Raw genomic sequence first — 17,914 nt, forward strand, 5'->3', positions numbered from 1 at the left:
GGAGTCCTAGAGTCAGAAATGACTCAGCATAGCTTCTTAATCAAGACTTTAGGCTAGATGAACTGGCTCATGCCTGTAATCCTAGCACTCTGGGAGGCCTAGGTGGGAGGATCTCTGATGTCAGGAATTCAAGACCAACATGAGCAAGAGGGAGACCCTGTCTCTAATAAAAACAGAAAAATTAGTTGGATGTGGCAGTGGCCACCTGAAGCTCCAGCTACTTGGAGGCTGAGGTAGGAGAATCACTTGACCCAACAGAGAGAGACGCTGCTGCTTAAAAAAAAAAAAAAAAAGACTTAGCAGTAATTTTAATGGTGACTTATTCAGAGAAAGGGAAGCTGATGTTAGAAACTTAAAGCAAAATCTTTCAAATATGAAACATCTCAATGAAAAGTTAAAGTTGTGTCTGATCTCAAAATAGAAAATGAAAAGTTGGTTGTAGCTCAAGAAAACATCAACTAGAGGAATCTATTCTAGGAAACAGGAAAATTTCTCTGGGAAGAAAACACTATTATAAAGTCTCTGACTATACACAAAGACAGTTAAAAGTAGAACTGTGTCTAGCTGAAAAGAGGCTGTTGGAAATAGCAAACCGGCATGAGCACACTGTCAAAGAACTGTCTAGTGCATCTAATCTGGAGAGCCCTGCCAGAATTATTCATAGGAATGGAACCCAGGCAAAAGTAAACACTTGTGCTCCAGCTATTAGTCAGGTAAGGCAGAAACCTTTCCGTTCTACCTTACAGGTGCAGCATGATTATTTAATTAAACTCAGTTGAGAGAAAGATTTTGCAATATCAGCACTCAAAAGAAAAGATAATGAACAGACCCAAGTGTAGTAGCTCACACCTATAACTCTAGGACTCTGGGAGGCCTAGGTAGAAGGATCCCTCAAGATGGACCCAAGCAAGAGGGAGACCCCATCTCTACTAAAAACAGAAAAATTCACTGGGCGTTTTGGCAGGTACCTGTAGCCCCAGCTACTTGGGAGGAGTACCGCTTGTAGATATATCACAGTAGCTGAGGCTACTACTACTCCTGGATTGCTGGAACCCAGGAGTTTGAGGTTGCTGTGAGCTAGGCTGATGCCACCGTACTCTAGCCAGGGCAACCGAGTGAGACTCTGTCTCAGAAAAAAAAAAAAAAAAAAATAGTGCTTGCTTCAGCAGCGCATATACTAAAATTGGAACAATACAGAGAAGATTAGCATGGCCCCTGAGCAAGGATGACATGCAAATTCATGAAGCGTTCCATATTTTCACCCTCATATTAATCCGATTTAAATTTTAAAATAAATAAATAAAAATATAAATACAAACACACACACACAAATACATATACATACCCACATATGTAGAGACCAGATAGATGCTCACCATGAAGAAACTAAAGAAATTTTGTATTTGAGTTTAGAAGAGCAGAAGTGATTCTCTTATAAAAGAGAAAGAAATTCTCATAGAAAAACTTAAAGGTCAGAGCTTTCGGGGGAATTAGGTAGACATATTCAAGCCTAAAGCAAAAATGAAACTTTACCGCAAACTATAGAGGTAAAAGATAGAAGTCTTGCATTCATGAAAGAAAAACAACTCTCTGAATTGCAACTCCACTCCATTCTCTTATAAAAGAGAAAGAAATTCTCATAGAAAAGCTTAAAGGTCAGAGCTTTCGGGGGAATTAGGTAGACATATTCAAGCCTAAAGCAAAAATGAAACTTTACCGCAAACTATAGAGGTAAAAGATAGAAGTCTTGCATTCATGAAAGAAAAACAACTCTCTGAATTGCAACTCCACTCCATTCTCTTATAAAAGAGAAAGAAATTCTCATAGAAAAGCTTAAAGGTCAGAGCTTTCGGGGGAATTAGGTAGACATATTCAAGCCTAAAGCAAAAATGAAACTTTACCGCAAACTATAGAGGTAAAAGAAGTCTTGCATTCATGAAAGAAAAACAACTCTCTGAACTGCAACTCCACTCCAGTTCTTCTGGATGGCTGAGCTTAGCTAAAACAGGAGACGTCATTAGGCAACTAGAATCTGAGGCATCTGAACTGAAAGTAATCAAAGGTAAGCTTGCAGGGTGGAGGGGAGAAAATCTCATACAAAGACCACTGGAGATCAAGAAAACAAAGAAAGATGCAACTAGCTCAATTTTTCAAAAAGCAGAATCGGGAAATGGGTATTTTTTAAAATACCAGCACGAGCAAACAAACGTCACACTAAGGCAGCTTTTTCAGCCAAAGATGAAGATCTTAAGAATTCACAAAACACAACAGAATAAATCAAAACCTAGCAGGAAAAAGGACAAGGCATTCCAAACAGATTCTGATGTTTTTCAAATAAAAAAGACTCAGTGTCTAAATCAGAAGTGAAAAGCATGATTTAACGAAAGCTGAAAGTGAAAGATTGGTGAAAAAAAGTAAAGAATAGGAAATGAAGATGAAGCTTCTCAAGGAAAAGAATATGCATTTAATTAAACAGATGGATCAGAGCTGTCCAGTGATGAGGCTGATAAACTTACTCAGATTATCCAGCAGAAAAATTTGGAGACACAGGGTCCTCACCCTACAACACCCTCAGCTTCTCACACCCACGATGTCGCTCGCCTTCAGCAGCTACTACAACCATATGCTTTGGAGAAAGAGCAAATGTTTACTGTTTGTAGTGCCAAGGCTGTTGAAAACAGCTATTTCAAAAGCAAGTATCACCTGACAATGGGCCTCATTATTGCCAAAGAAGCAGCCATCAGTGAGCTGGAAGATGAAAACAAAAAATTGTCCACTAGGCTTGAAAATGGTCAGGGGGTATTTAGAGACGCTGTCCAGAATTTATCAGGTCACATTAGAGAAGAAGAGTATCAGACTTTACTGACAATTTTGCAAACATCCAGCACTGGTCATGAAACCACATGTATTGGCAGTAAGTGGCTTGAGGAGCTTCTACAGGAGCACCCTAAGTTAAAATAGCACATTAAAGAAATGGGAGGATGGCAACAGCAGGTAGTTACCACCATAAAATGTAAGCAGCACGGGGAAGCCCAACTTCACAAAGGACTTTGTCAACTTAGGGCAAAGGTTTTCATTGATAGGGATAAGAACTGTAAACTACAGATCAACTATACCAGAATTATGGAGGGAATGCAACCAAACTTAAAAGAACTGGGAGTAGGAATTGGTACCAATTCAGCACAGGATAGGACAGCTTTTCAATATGGAAAATAGTCTTTAAGGGCAAGTCCATATTTTATCACAGTCTCTACCCAATCATCAGTCTCCCCACAGTCAATAGAATCTCCCGAGGCAGGTAAATGTGCTGTGTTGAGGGAGCCTTTATAAGTTGCTCCAACAAAGAGATCGGAGAGCTAAGAAAACCAGTGCAGAAAGAAGACATAACCATCAGAACCTTCCAGGAAGATAATCCAGGACTGTCTGCATAGCAGGCATTACAAGAGACTTACTGTGAAGCCTTCTATGATACTGTGAGAAAAAGAATTCGAGCGTTGTGTCATGAAGGAGGCTCACAATTTTGAGCAACTGTTGAAGGAAAAAGAACAAGGCTAACGTGGAGAATTACACTTTTAAATACACTGAAGTCAGTGCAGGAGAAAGCAGTTCTGCTTCGGCAGGAGAGAGCTCAGGTCAGGTTGGTCCTGCAACAGACACGGATACCAGCCCCTACGGAATGAGGTGCGACTGAACATGACAAAGGATTACACTGAAGCCGAGAGTTACGGAGATTACATAACCAATTTTTAGAGTCAGAGGATTCTTACGTGCGTGAAGCTTTGGCTGCAAAAGATAGAGTGGGTAAATTAAGCAAGAAAGCCACAGTATCGGAGGAAGACCTACTTTCTTCCGCAAATGAAATGGAAAAGGCAAGCCCTGAAGCCGGCCGTCCATGAAAAGTTGAACATGGTTTCCAGACAGAAAAGGAAATGGCAGTTCAGCTTTCTGGCTCAAAGGAAGAAGGAAAGCCGTGTGCTCCAGCATTGGCTGAAAGCAAGGAAAAGGCAGAACATCTAGAAGGAAAGTTTGCGTCATCACAGGAACATCAGATAAAGCAAATGCAGTCTTGGAGCTGAAGGAAGAACAAATTGAGAAAATGAAAACCCCAAATGAGATCCAACGAGAAGTGCTGGAGGTTGGGCAAGAGAAATAAGTGGACTTAGGAAACAGCACGAAGGGAAAGTGGACAAAGTCCTCATGAGAGAGCTTTTCCCTGGATACTTTCAAATGCCACGGTGGAACGATCTGAAGTGTTAGGGTTAATGGGAAGCACCCTGGGTATGGAACAGGATAAATGGAGCAGCTGTTGAAGGAAGATCAAGGTGCTGTCACTGGGTGGATGATCGGGTGGCTTGGAGGAAGGTCAAAAGGCGGCCAGGCCAGGTGGCTCACACCTGTAATCCTAGTACTCTGGGAGGCTGAGGTAGAACAATTGTTTGAGGTCAGGAGAACAACCTGAGCAAAGGAGAAACCTTGTCTACTAAAAATAGAAAAAATTAGCTGGGCAGAGTAGCATGCACTCGTAGTCTCAACTTGGGAGGCTGAGGAAGGAGGACCACTTGAGCCCAGGAGCTTGAGGTTGCTGTAAGCTAGGGTGGCAGAGTGAGATTTTGTTCCCCCAAAAAAGTGTCAGGGCTAGGTGTGGTGGCTTATACCTGTAATCCTTGCACTGAAGGAGGTTGAGGTGACTGGATTGCTTGAGCTCAGGAGTTTGGGACCAGCCATCTCTAAAAGTAACTGAACCTTGTGGTAGGCGCCTATAGACCCAGCTGCTTGGGAGGCTGAGGCAAGAGGATTGCTTGAGTCTAAGAGTTTGAGGTTCTTATCAGCAAGGACACCACAGCACTCGACTGCAGGTAACAAAGTGAGACTCTGTTAAAAAAAAATAAAGTGTCCCCAACACACCTCTGAGGCCAAATCAACAATCTATGCTTAAGAGTTTTTTTAGAACTTTATGATAAATTTCTAGAAACAAAGTATCATTTATCTATGCTACCAGCTAGGCTTCCTCCTTATAAGAAGCCTTTAGATCACCAGGAAAGGACAGAGTACCTACCACAAAGTTTTAAAATGCCCCACGATCAATACCCAAAAGAGCAAATGTCAATCCCTGCTCCACAATTGTGTCTATTATGCCAGATGAACTTAAGACCCATGGGTCCCAGCATCTTCTTTTAAATACTGTTGAAGAGGCATTACCCGCAGATACAACTTTGCTAATGTCACCAGGCAAGAGCACAGGAGTGGTGCCCGAAGACCTTCCAAAGCAATAGAGGATTTTCAAAGCCAGAGACATTTAGGGAAACTGAGTCTGTATATGCATCTGCTTTCTCTCAGTGGCCTTCTGGAAAATGTCATCTATTTATTTTCAGTTTTCCTTTCTTTAAATTTAATAAAAATATTAAATGATTTTTATAGTATCTGTTAAGAACTATAAACATATTCACAAAACTTAAAACAATGGTTAGGTCTTGTGAAGGCGGATGTTGGTGGGATGAGAGGGGATCAAAAGTCACCTCAAGGAATGTTTGTAATGTTTTAATTTTTTTTGACAAGGAGCAAGTATTTGTGCATACCTTGGTAAATGAAAACTTTAATGTGTGTTAAGGTTCAAAAATAACAAACGGCACTAATGTAGGTTGGGCACTGTGGCTCTCGCTTGTAATCTTGGAATTCTGGGAGGCCACGGCAGGAGAATTACTTGAACTCAGGAGATTGACACCAGCCTGAGCAAGAGCAAGACCATATCTCTATTAAAGATAGAAACATTAGCCAGGCATCATGGTTCATGCTTGTGGTCCCAGTTACTTGGGAGGCTGTGGCAAGAGGATCACTTGAGCCCAGGAGTTTGAGATTGTGGTGAGCTACGATGACACCACTGTACTCTACCCAGGGTGACAGAGCAAGACTCCGTCTCAAAAAAAGAATAAAAAGGCACTAATGTGTACTCCTTGTGTAAGAAAACAGGTGAAAAGCACAGAAGTACAAGATGCTCATATCTTGTACAAAAGAAACAAAATATCATTTACCTACTCTACCAGCTTGAGCTCAGAAGTTTGACATCAGCCTGAGCCAGAGTGAGACCCCATGTCTAAAAGTAGCTGAACATTGTGGTGGGTGCCTGCAGACCCAGCTACTGGGTCTTTAAGCATCTTGTACTTTCATTAAGACAATGAAAGTTCCCTTTTTTGGCTAAGTCCTATCTTTTCTGTTACCTGGGAAACCACTCTATTGTTAAACCTGTTTTCTTTCAGATCTTTTAGAAATATATACATATCTTGTATATTTGAAAGTATATTATGCCCTGACTTTTTTTCTAAAAAAAAACCCACTCCACATTAACTAGCTCATATTGAGCAGCGTTTAAGCATTTTCTACCCCAAATAGCTGGAACTACAGGCGCCCACCACAACGCAGCTATTTTTTGTTGCACTTTGTCTGGGGCTGGGTTCGAACCTGCCACCCTCGGTATATGGGGTCAGCGCCATACCCACTGAGCCACAGGCACCACCCATTCTCTCTTCTTTTCTGTTCCCTCTACTCTGGTCCCACCCGTCCTGTCTCTTGTATGGAATGATGCAGTCAAGTCCTTAATGATCTTACTGGTTCCATTTTTGGTCTCCCTTGAATCCATTTCCACCCTGTTCTGTGAGTGAACTTTCTAAGCTATGATCATATTATTTCCCTGCTTTAAATGGTTTTAGGAGTTTCCATTACCTGGCGTCCAAACTTTAGCAGGACATTCAAGCCCTTGCCTAGCACAGCCTTACATTCTGCTAGCTACCCACTAATAGGCTGCCCAACAGCCATATGTTACTTCTTGTAAACCCCAAACAGACTATGGCTCAAATAACACCAAGGCTATGAGGCTACTTTATAGCAGGGTAACGCTTTCAAAAGAGTTTTGGCCAAGAGTGTTTTATTTACCTTCTCTTTACTCCATTGATAAGGGAGGAATTTCGACCTTATATTTATGGGGATGGCTGGCCACTGGAAAGATAAAAATGTTCTCTCAAGTTTATCATATGTCAAAGCAACATTTAATATTCAATCTTGATTTCAGGTCTTCTACCACAACAAACTATTAAAAAAGGAATTCTTCCTAGGACTAATAACTGAGTTTTCAATTGAGTTTAGCAATGTCACAAGATATAAAATAAATATTCAAAACTCAACTGTATTTCTGTATACTACTAATGAACATGCAGACACCAAAATCGAAAAATACACTGACAATCGCTAATAAAAATGAAATATACTTAGGTGTAGACCTAACAAATCGTGTGCAGGATTAGTATGCTGAAAATTACATGATGCTGATAGAGGAAATCAAAGCTCTAAATAAATAGAGAGCTACGTCATACTCGTGGATTGGAAGCCTAACCGTAATAAAGATGTAAGTTTTTCCCCAAACCGAGATGAAAATTTCACGCAATTCCTATCAAAAATCCCAGCAAGATGTTTTTTGAGTATAGACAAAATTATAAAATGCATTATTATCAAATGTATATAGAACAGCTAAACAACTTCGAAGAAGAAATATAGTGAGACAACCAGTCTACCCAATATAAAAACTTAACTATATAGCTATAGAAATCAAGACTCTGCAATATTTAGAGGGACAGATACACAAATCATAGAAACAGAACAGAGTGCAAAAGCAATTCAAGGGGGGAAAGGCAGCCTTTCAACAGGCTACTTAGGGCTTGTGAGAAAATCATATGCCCCAAATGTGGAAAACAGGACCAACAAATGAGATGCAGTGGTTTGACTGAGGTTCTGTCAGGTGGTCATGGGAGAGGAGGCAGCATTTGCACCCAGCTTCCTAGCAGAGCTGCATGGGCTGTTCCTCTTTCTGAATTCCAGAACCTGGACCTGAACGTGTCACGTGACTGCTTCTGGTTTACCAGTTTCACCAGTGCTGGAAACTTTTCCCATTAGCTCCCACACTACAAATTTCATCCCAGACCCCATTAACCTCTCCCTTCATTATCAGGCTCGCAAGAGAATCTCAGTAGCTTCAAAGGTGCATCCTCGAAGGTTCCAGTCTGGCAGAACAGAGAGCTCCTCTAATAAACATAGCCACTTCCATTCAACTTCTGGGATTCATTCTGATCAGACCAACCTGGTGAGCACCTTCTCCAATACCCACCACACCCCGAAGTGTGGGTAGATGTTGTTGTGTTAGTAGGCAGGCCTTGGTTAGGCATCGGCCTCACTTGATCCACATGGACCGAAAGAAGAGCAGTTCAGTTCTTCATAAGAGACTCTGGAAGAAAGGAATATTGGTTAGCCAAAGCAACAAATGGCCACTCTAGCCTCTTGGGAGGAAATCCATGGTGAATACTCTGATTTTTGCCCCAGTGTTCGTGTTCACAGGGCTTTTACCCTTCAGCATGTCTCTTCTCTTGACTTTGTCCCACAGAGGATGCAGGCTCGGTGGTGGTGACCCTTCTCTGGCTGGAACATTGCTCCCACACTATCCCAGTATTGCCTCATATTTAAAGGTACCATTCAGCCTGAGATGGTTACGCTTGCCATCTCTACACTCCAATCCCATGTCATCAACTTTCAGACCTTGCATCTTCCCCCAGGCTTTCTACAGGTAAAATGGAATGAACTGGCACTGCAAAGCAGTTGCTGGAAGCATTTGGGGTGGTCCTGTGTAAAAAACTAACCAAATATCTCTGACTCACCAGCTTTTCTGAATCAAAGGCTCATCAAAGAACAGAGGAATGTCAAGTCATCTTCTTCTACCTTCTGCCAGTCACTTCAGCATCACCATCCAGACCTATGGAATTAACACCTTATACTACTTGCTGTCGACACTTCTTACCTACTAATACCCATTATTAATACCCAAACTATGCTTATTCAATGGTTTACATTACACTCTTGGCAGAGGACCACTCTAAGAAACTTGTGTATTCAACCCGTTACCACATTCCTTGGCAAAACTAACTGTCTAACCTTAGCTATTCCTCACTGTTATTTCCTTTTTATTTTTAATTCACTTATTGGTTAGTTTTTTTTTTTCTTTTTAGAAACAGGGTTTAGCCTTGTCCCCCAGGCTGGAGTGCAGTAGCGCAATCATTGCTCACTGCAAGCTTTAACTCCTAGAATCAGGTGATCCTCCTGCCTTAGCTTCCCAAAGCTCCAGGATTACAGGTGTGAATCACTGCTCCTGGCCTCCCACTATCATTTCTAACTTGGTTATCAGTGAACTCTTGTGCCTCAACTGAATACTAAATGAGCATTTGGGCTGGGCACGGCGGCTCACACCTATAGTCCCACACTCTGGGAGGCCGAGGCAGGCAGATCAACTGAGCTCAAAAGTTCCAGACTAGCCTGAGCTAGAGCAAGACCCCACCTCTAAAAAGAAAAAAAATACCTGGGAGTGCGGCAGGTGCCTGTAGTCCCAGCTCCTCGGGAGGCTGAGGCAAGAGAATCGCTTGATTCCAGTTCCAGTGTAACATTCGGGCTCTGTCTCAGGGGCTAGGTTAGTGAGTATTGAATCCCACTAGAGCTATTGTTTTCCTTCTCCTGAACAATGGCACTTTCTAAGAGGGAGCTGGATGAGCTGAAACAATGGATAGAGAAGACAGTAAGGTGAGTACTGGGTTTCTCAGAGCCCACAGTGGTAACAGCAGCACTGAACTGTGTGGGGAAGGGCATGGACAAGAAGAGGACAGCCGACCATCTGAAACCTTTTCTTGATGATTCTACTCTCTGATTTGTGGACAAACTATTTGAGGCTGTGGAGGAGGGCTGGAGCTGTAGGCATTCCAAGTCTAGTAGTGATAGGAGCAAAAAATGAGAGCTAAAGGAGGTGTTTGATGATGACTCTGAGATTTCCAAAGAATCTTTGGGAGTAAAGAAGCGATGAATACCCCATTTTGAGGAAGCGGAAGAAGAGCCAGAGGTGATCCCTAGTCCTCCATCAGAGAGCCTGGGCATGCTGACTAAGCTCCAGATCAATGGAGCAGCAATATGACAAATTGAGGAGAGAAAAAAACAACTGAGCTTCATTAGTCTCCCTACACCTCAGCCAAAGACTCCTTCTTCCCCCTAACCAGAGAGACCTCCAATTGGCAACACTATTCAGCCCTCCCAGGCTGCCACTTTCATGAATGATGCCATTGAGAAAGCAAGGAAAGCAGCTGAACTACAAGCTCGAATCCAAGCCCAGCGGTTCCTGAAGCCAGGACTCATTGGCAATGCCAACATGGTGGGCTTGGCTAATCTCCATGCTATGGACATTGCTCCCCTGAAGGTGGAGTTAAAAGATCAAACGAAACCTACACCACTGATCCTAGATGAACAGGGTGACACTGTAGATGCAACAGGCAAGGAAACTGAGCTGACACATCCATGCCTACTCTTAAGGCCAATATTCGTTCTGTGAAAAGGGAACAATTCAAGCAACGGCTAAAAGAAAAGCCATCAGAAGATATGGAGTCCAATACATTTTTTGACCCCTGAGTTTCAACTGCCCCTTCCCAACGTCAGAGATGAATTTTTAAATTCCATGACAGAGGCAAATTTGAGAAGATTGAACAGCGATTACAGACCAAGGCTCAACTGGACAAGCAGCAGGCAGAGATCTCACAGGCAGCTTGAAAAACAGGCATCCATACTTCCACTAGGCTTGCCCTCATTGCTCCTAGAAAGGAATTAAAGGAAGGAGATATCCCTGAAGTTGAGTGGTGGGACTCTTTCATCCCCAATGGCTTTGACCTTACAAAGGAAGATCCCAAGAGAGAAGATTATTTTGGAATCACGAATCTTGTTGAACATCCAGCCCAGCTTAATCCTCCAGTTGACAATGACACACCAGTTACTCTGGAGGTGTGTCTTACCAAGAAGGAACAGAAGAAACTTTGGAGGCAGACAAGGAGAGAAGCACAGAAAGAACTACAGAGAAAGTCAGGCTGGGTGTGATGCCTCCTCCAGAACCCAAAGTGAGAATTTCTTTCTTTCTTTCTTTCTTAATTGTTGGGGAATCATTGAGGGTACAAGAAACCAGGTTACACTAATTGCATTTGTTAGGTAAAGTCCCTCTTACAATCATGTCTTGCCCCCAAAAGGTGTGGCACACACCCAAGACCCTACCCCTCTCCCTTCTTCCCTCTTTCTGCTCTTCCTTTCCCCCACCACAGTGAGAATTTCTAATCCGATGCGAGTATTAGGCACAGAAGCTGTTCAAGACCCACGAAGGTAGAAGCCTGTGTCAAAGCTCAAATGGCAAAAAGAAAATACACTGAGAGGCCAAGGCCTGAAAACTTACAGCAGAATAGAGAAAGGTCAAGAAAATTAAAAAGCTTAAAGAAATTTCACAGGGAGTACACATATCTGTATATAGAGTTTGAAATTTGAGCAACCCAGCCAAGAAGTTCAAGATTGAGGGCAATGCTGGGCAACTGTACCTGACAGGGGTGGTGGTCCTGCACAAGGATGTCGACGTGGTAGTAGTGGAAGTGAGCCCCAAAGCCCAGAAGCAATTTAAGCGTCTTGTGCTGCATCAGATAAAGTGGGATGAACGGACATCTAACACGAAGGGAGATGATGATGAGGAATCTGATGAGGAAGCTGTGAAGAAAACCAACAAATGCATACTAGTCTGGGAGGGTACAGCCAAAGACTGGAGCTTTGGAGAGATGAAGTTCAAACAGTGCCCTGCAGAGAACATGGCTCATGAGCATTTCAAAAAGCATGGGGCTGAACACTACTGGGACCTTGCACCGAGTGAATCTGTGTTAGAGTCCACTGCCTGAGACTACTGCAAGCCCGTCCTCTCCCTCCTTGCCTTTGTCTCTTCTGTCCTCTCCCTTATTCTACTTCCCAGCCCACCCCCAGTTATGTGTGTGATCTCAGAACTGTGCCAAGCCGACATGGGACAAAGGGAGAATACCCTACTCCCTTCCCCAGTCAGCCTGGTGTTTCCCTTTGTCCCCCTTATGTGCATATGATTAAAGAGTTATTTTTTTAAAAAAGAGAATCGCTTGAGGCCAGGAGTCTGAGGTTGCTGTGAGCTATGACCCTCGGTACTCTACGTGGGGCGGGGGAGGGGGTGACCTAGTGAAACTCTGTACCCCACCCCCAAAATGAGCATTTGATATCTGATCTTACTCCAATATGTGTGTTTTCAGTTTTTGTTGTTATTTTCTTTTAATTTAGTAGAGGGTTGTTGATGACCTTTTTTTTTTTTTGTAGAGACAGACTCTCACTTTATCACCCTCAGTAGAGTGCTGTGGCAGTGTCACACAGCTCACAGCAACCTCCAACTCCTGGGTTTAGGTGATTCTCTTGACTCAGCCTCCCGAGTAGCTGGGACTACAGGTGCCTGCCACAACACCCGGCTATTTTTTTGTAGCGGTTTGGCCGGGGCTGGGTTTGAACCCACCACCCTTGGTATATGAGGTCGGTGCCCTACTCACTGAGCCACAGGTGCCACCCTATTCATGACCCTTTAAAGTTTGAGTATATCCATCCCTATTCTTAACACCTGACACACAACAAAATGGAATATACAAACACATTGTTTTCCTTTAGAAGAATCTGTTTTGTAATAAATCCAGTACAGAATATATGTAACGGCTATTTTGAATATGCATAATGATGAAACACACATTATGTCTCACACAACTTGAGATACTGAGGGGATGATGTGTATGTACTCCTTCCCTAGTCTCTTTCCTTGCTCTCTGGTGTCCTCCCCTCTCTATTTCCTAGAGGTCACCAATATCCTAATTCCTTGCTTTGCCATACCTTTGCTTTTTTATATAGTATTTTACCACATAGGCATGTTTGTCTAAGCAACTTTAGTTTTACTTGATTGGACCTCTATAAAAATATTGTTATACTTCCTTCTTACACTTGATAATATGTTTCTGATATTCAACCATATATACTTGTAGTCGATAGGTCTAGTTCATTTCTTTTCTTTTTCTTTTTCTTTTCTTTTTTTTTGGGGGGACAGTCTCATTTTGTCGCCCTCTGTTGAGTAGTGTGGTGGTGTCATAACTCACAGCAACCTCAAACCCTTGGACTCAAGTGATTCTCTTGTCTCAGCCTCCTGAATAGCTGGTACTACAGGCGCCTGCCACAGCTCATGGCTAATTTTTAGAGACGGGGTCTCACTCTTGCTGAGGGTGGTCTCAAACTCCTGAGCTCAAGCAATCCATCTGCCTCGGCCTCTCAGAGTGCTAGGATTACAGGTGTGAACCACCACGCCGGCCTTAGTTCATTTATTTTCATTGGTATATATTTTTCTGTTGTATTACTTTTCTACACATCACTTCCTTCACATTTCAAGGGTCATTATGCGTACAAGTAAACACTCAGAAAATTATGTTATGTTGTTAAATGATACTGACAGCTAACTAACGTAACAACTTACACTTGGTTCTTCTGGCTGGACTCTGCCCTTGGCCCCAATCCTGAGAATCCAGCTACTTCTTTCGCCCTGACTTAATTACAGCGGTACAGTCTCTCTTGGGTTACCAACTGACCTCACGAGACGTCTAAGACTACACTTCCCAGAGAGCATTGCGGCACACTCTCTCGCCTAATTTCAGTTTTCTTTCTCCCTAACGAACTTCCGGGTCATGTAGGCGGGGCCAAGAGAATCTTCCAATGAACGCCTCCGCTGGTTGAGAGGGCGGGGGAATTGTCCTCGGAGCGCCAGGGTGGGGGCGCTGCGCTGGGTCCCCGAGCCAAACCGGCCGAGGCGGGTTGTGTTTGATCTTCTGTACTGCTTTCTCCCTGAGGCTCTCTCATGACCCCTCAGCCTGTAGGTCCCCTACATCCCGCTTTATCTCCCTGGTGGCGCGGTACCAGGAACCCCCACGCCCGTGGCCGCTAGCCTGAGGGGGCTCTCTGTCACCGAGCAGTGACAGATGACGAGGGTGTGGGCTGCACCTGCGAAGATGCTTGTTTGTGCAACAGGTGCGCGCCGGGCGCGGGGTCCGGGGCTGGCGTCCCAGGGCCTGGGCCCAGATGGGAGGCGGGCCTGTGCGTGAAGAATACTATTGGATGCCCAAAGGGCTGCGGTACCAGACTCGGGGATGTTCGTTTCACACCTGTCAAGTGCACAGAACAGGGAGTCATTTACTTACCTGAGATTTTCTGAGCTCCTGGTGTGTGCCAGGAGTACCCAGTCAGAGTGGTGTGATTTTCTTGGAGCCACAGTCTTGCTGGAAAGACAAACATGAAGCAAATAATGAGTACGGTTTTGATGAGTTATGAGGAGAAGAATGTAGGTTCTTCCTGCTTGGTAGATTACATTCTATTGAGGGATGTCATGATCCCCATTGTGCACCTGTAACTCAGGCGCCTGATGGGGGAAAGGACCTTTCCAGAACCACACAAAAAAATTTTTTTTTCAGAGCTAGTAGCATGCTGCCCCTACTCTTAGGGATGTGGTCACAGGGGTCGGGGTGGGGACGTTGCCAGCACAAGTATAAGTCCAAGATGAGGCTTGAGTGTCCACTATTTATTCATTCCAGCAACAAAAATATATTGAGTTCTTTGTGTCAGGCCCTTAACGTGGGCTGATTGGTGGGAATTTTAACTCTAGGAATACATGACGAGTAGAAGTATCAGATATACTGAAACTCACAGCCAAGTTGGGAAAGACAGGAAGCAAATAACCTGTGAGATACATAATTACAGTTTTGTGTTGAGAGCTGACAAATACAGCATACCCTAGAGTTTGTAATTTAGGCAGGGATGTTTAAGCTGAGAACAAAAGGGATTGTATAGTGGGGAAAACCAAAGTTTGGAAGTAAGCCTTGCACTTTTTTTTTTTTTTTTTTGAGACAGAGTCTTACTGTGTCACCCTGGGTAGAGTGCCATGGTGTCATGGTACACAGCAATCTCAAACTCTTGGGCTTAAGCAATTCTCTTGCCTCAGCCTCCCAAGTAGCTGAGACCACAGGTGACTGCCTCAATCCCCAGCTATTTTTGTTGTTGTTGTTGTTGTCATTGTTGTTCAGCAGGCCCAGGCCAGGTTCGAATCCACCAGCCCGGGTGTATGTGACTGGCGTCCTAACCATTTAGCTATGGGCACCGAACTTTTTTGTAGGTTCTTGGAGATGAAGTATAGTGAACATGGATTGTGGAGCTGGACTCTGTCAAACTGAGTTTTGCCCCTTACTAACTGTATAAAATCAGGCAATTTACTCTGAACCATTCTGTACCTTGGTTTCCTAATGTTTAAGTGGGGGTGATAATCTCATTTCATAGGTGATTGTGAAGATTAAATGATATTTAATAGCAGTAGAGCACTTAGAGTGGTCTCTGGCATGCAATAGGTGTCTTTGGTGACTGAATAAGTAAATAAAAAATATCTAAGTTTTAAAGGCTTTGCTGAAAGTGATAAATAGCTCAAAAGATGGAAAACAGTTTTCTTGGCTTCTGGAAAACAGAACACAGAAAGAATCAGCAATGTTTTAAACAAAAAGTCATTAAAGCCAGGCTGGGTGGTTCATGCCTATAATCCTAGTGATACAGGACAGGTGGCGCCCCAGCCAGCTCAACTGAGCTCAGCTAGAGGACCTGCCGCCTCTGCCTTGGCAATGTTGGTGCGGTGGCGGCTGGCAGAGGAACCAGCAGGCTGGAGGGTAGGCAAGAGGCTCCAGTAGCCAAAGGGCCCGGACAATTGCTGATGAGACACCGGGGGCCTTGGTGTCTCCTTCCCTTTGCACTTTTGACTGAATATGGAACCCCCATTTCCTATGCCTAGGTCAATTTCATGTAAGTTTCCTAGGCCTCAATTTTGGGAATGAACTGTGTCCATTCATAAATACATTCATTCACCTTGCTCCCCCAGAAGAGACTGTGTCCATTCATTAATAGATTCGTTCACCTTGCCCCAGTGGAAAAAACTGTATCCATTCATTTCCTGGCCTCATACAAAAGGAACCCATGTACCTATATATGCCCCCTAGACAAAGAGCCTGGGGAGAGAGACAGAGAGAGCTCTTCTCTCCCAACTTGGGTTTTCTCTCCCTACCCAGAGCTTTAGTGTTTTTATATTCTTTTCTGTAAATAAATCCTGTCTTACCACTGATCTATGGTCCACGGATTTATTCTTCAAATCACCAAGACCAAGAACCTGAAACTCCGGTATCACTAGCATTCTGGGAGGCCGAGGTGGGTAGATTGCCTGAGCTCAGGAGTTTGAGACCAGCCTGAACAAAAGCAACACCCTGTCTCTAAAAATAAGCCAGGCATTGTGGTGGTTGCCTATAGTTCCAGCTACTCTGGAGGCTAAGGCAGGAGGATCTCTTGAGCCCAGGAGTTTGAGGTTGCAAGTGAGCTCGGATGATGCCACTGCATTCTAGCTGGGGCTATAGAATGAGACTCTTGTCTCAAAAACAAAGAAAAGGGGGGGGGGAGGATAATAAGGGCAACCTACCTTTGGAGTGTGAGGAGTAAATAAGATAATTGACTCAAAACAATTAGAGTCTGGTTTCTGACACAAAGGGAAGGCCTCAGTAAATTCTTATCAGTAGTTTTGATTTTCCTCCAGTCTGTGTGTTATTTATTTAAAGTGGCTGACTATGTAGTAGCTATGGGTCAGGCTGGTTCCTGCCTTCCTGAGTTAGTTACAGCCATAAAATCCCTCAGATAAAAAGCCAGTTACCTTCCCTGGGCACTGCAGTATTTTAGTTTGCTTTCTCCTTTGGCTCAGAGTCATTCTGGGGGTAATGAAGATGTTATCTGTCTCAATGAATTGTTGTGAAGATTAAATGTGGAGTGCTTCCCATAGTGTTTGCCATTCAATAGGTGCTCTAAATTGGTAGTTTCTGTTACTACCACCACTTTTGTCATCAAACCATTCTCATTATCCTTATCATAGACTTGTGCTATCAGAATTTTTCCCATAGTATATATTAGGTTTCTGCTTACTAATTCGATTTAATTCAGCAGACCTTGATTGAGCGCTTACAATGGTAACTAACTCTCCCACCCTCTCTCCTTATGCCCGTCATGCTGTGCCCCAAAGTTAGTTTCCCTCTCTTCTGTTTACGTGCGACCCAGTCCTCCCACCAAACCCTCACTGTGTCCTCTGAAAACACCACTCCTTTCCTCAGCCTCTCCTTAGCCATTCTCCTCCTCCCTTTGCCTCAACTCTGACCCTTCCCTGGGGACATCATTTCCTTGATGCCCTCTCGAGTGGTACATCTCTTCTCTGCATATCTCAGGATCAGAGGGTTTGAGTTTTGCGTCCTCTCTGCTGTTTGTTTCCTATCCGATTTCTTTGAATTCCATCATACCAAGCTGGACCACTCCTCGCTGCGGCTGTTCACCTTCTCCTGGTTAGTCACCTAATTCATTGAAGACTTGGGTGCCTGGCCCTCAGACTTCTGCTTAAATTCTTGACATCATCCTAGATGACCTCAGTGTCCTTGTGGAGGGCGCAGCCTACAAACAGGGACTCACTTTCTTCACCACCTTGCTTGTAGTGATTCCCTCTTACCCAGTTCTGTCGCCTCTTCTCCCCATGATATCCTGGATTTCCATCAATTAGCGCCTCACAGATGGCCAGTCCAGTACTCTCCAACCTTACCTTATCTTTCCAGCTTGCTTTGTCAATTATTTCTGCTATGCTCATTTTTTTCTTAGGACCTCCATGGCTTTCTATTCCCTCTCTGCTGTTCCCCCTCAGTTGATCTTAGAGTTCATAGTCCATTACTCAGTAATTCTCTTGAAAGTGCCTTTATCTCCCTTGCCCTTTGGTCCTAGTCGACCTACAACCTTTGTTGAATCAAACTATGCATTACTGCCTTGAGTACTGGGGTACAAACCACACAACAGGGCAGCTTGGTACTGCTAGGAAGTCATGCCACTTACCTTTACCTGTGCTCTTAATACAGCCTGATCATTCTTTTTTTTTTTTTTTTTTTTT

The 17,914-nt window shown here is 43.7% G+C and overlaps 1 non-coding gene across 1 annotated transcript; it reads left to right on the forward strand.

Annotated features, from left to right (window-relative positions):
* The first annotated feature begins 1,153 nt into the window (after positions 1 to 1,153).
* Positions 1,154 to 1,260, forward strand: LOC111727178. The gene has a single exon (XR_002774791.1). It is a non-coding gene; the product is annotated as a U6 spliceosomal RNA (small nuclear RNA).
* The last annotated feature ends 16,654 nt before the right edge of the window (positions 1,261 to 17,914 follow it).

This window comes from Otolemur garnettii, unplaced genomic scaffold (assembly GCF_000181295.1).
Source record: "Otolemur garnettii isolate 467f Iridium unplaced genomic scaffold, OtoGar3 scaffold00096, whole genome shotgun sequence".
Classification (NCBI taxonomy): domain Eukaryota; kingdom Metazoa; phylum Chordata; class Mammalia; order Primates; family Galagidae; genus Otolemur; species Otolemur garnettii.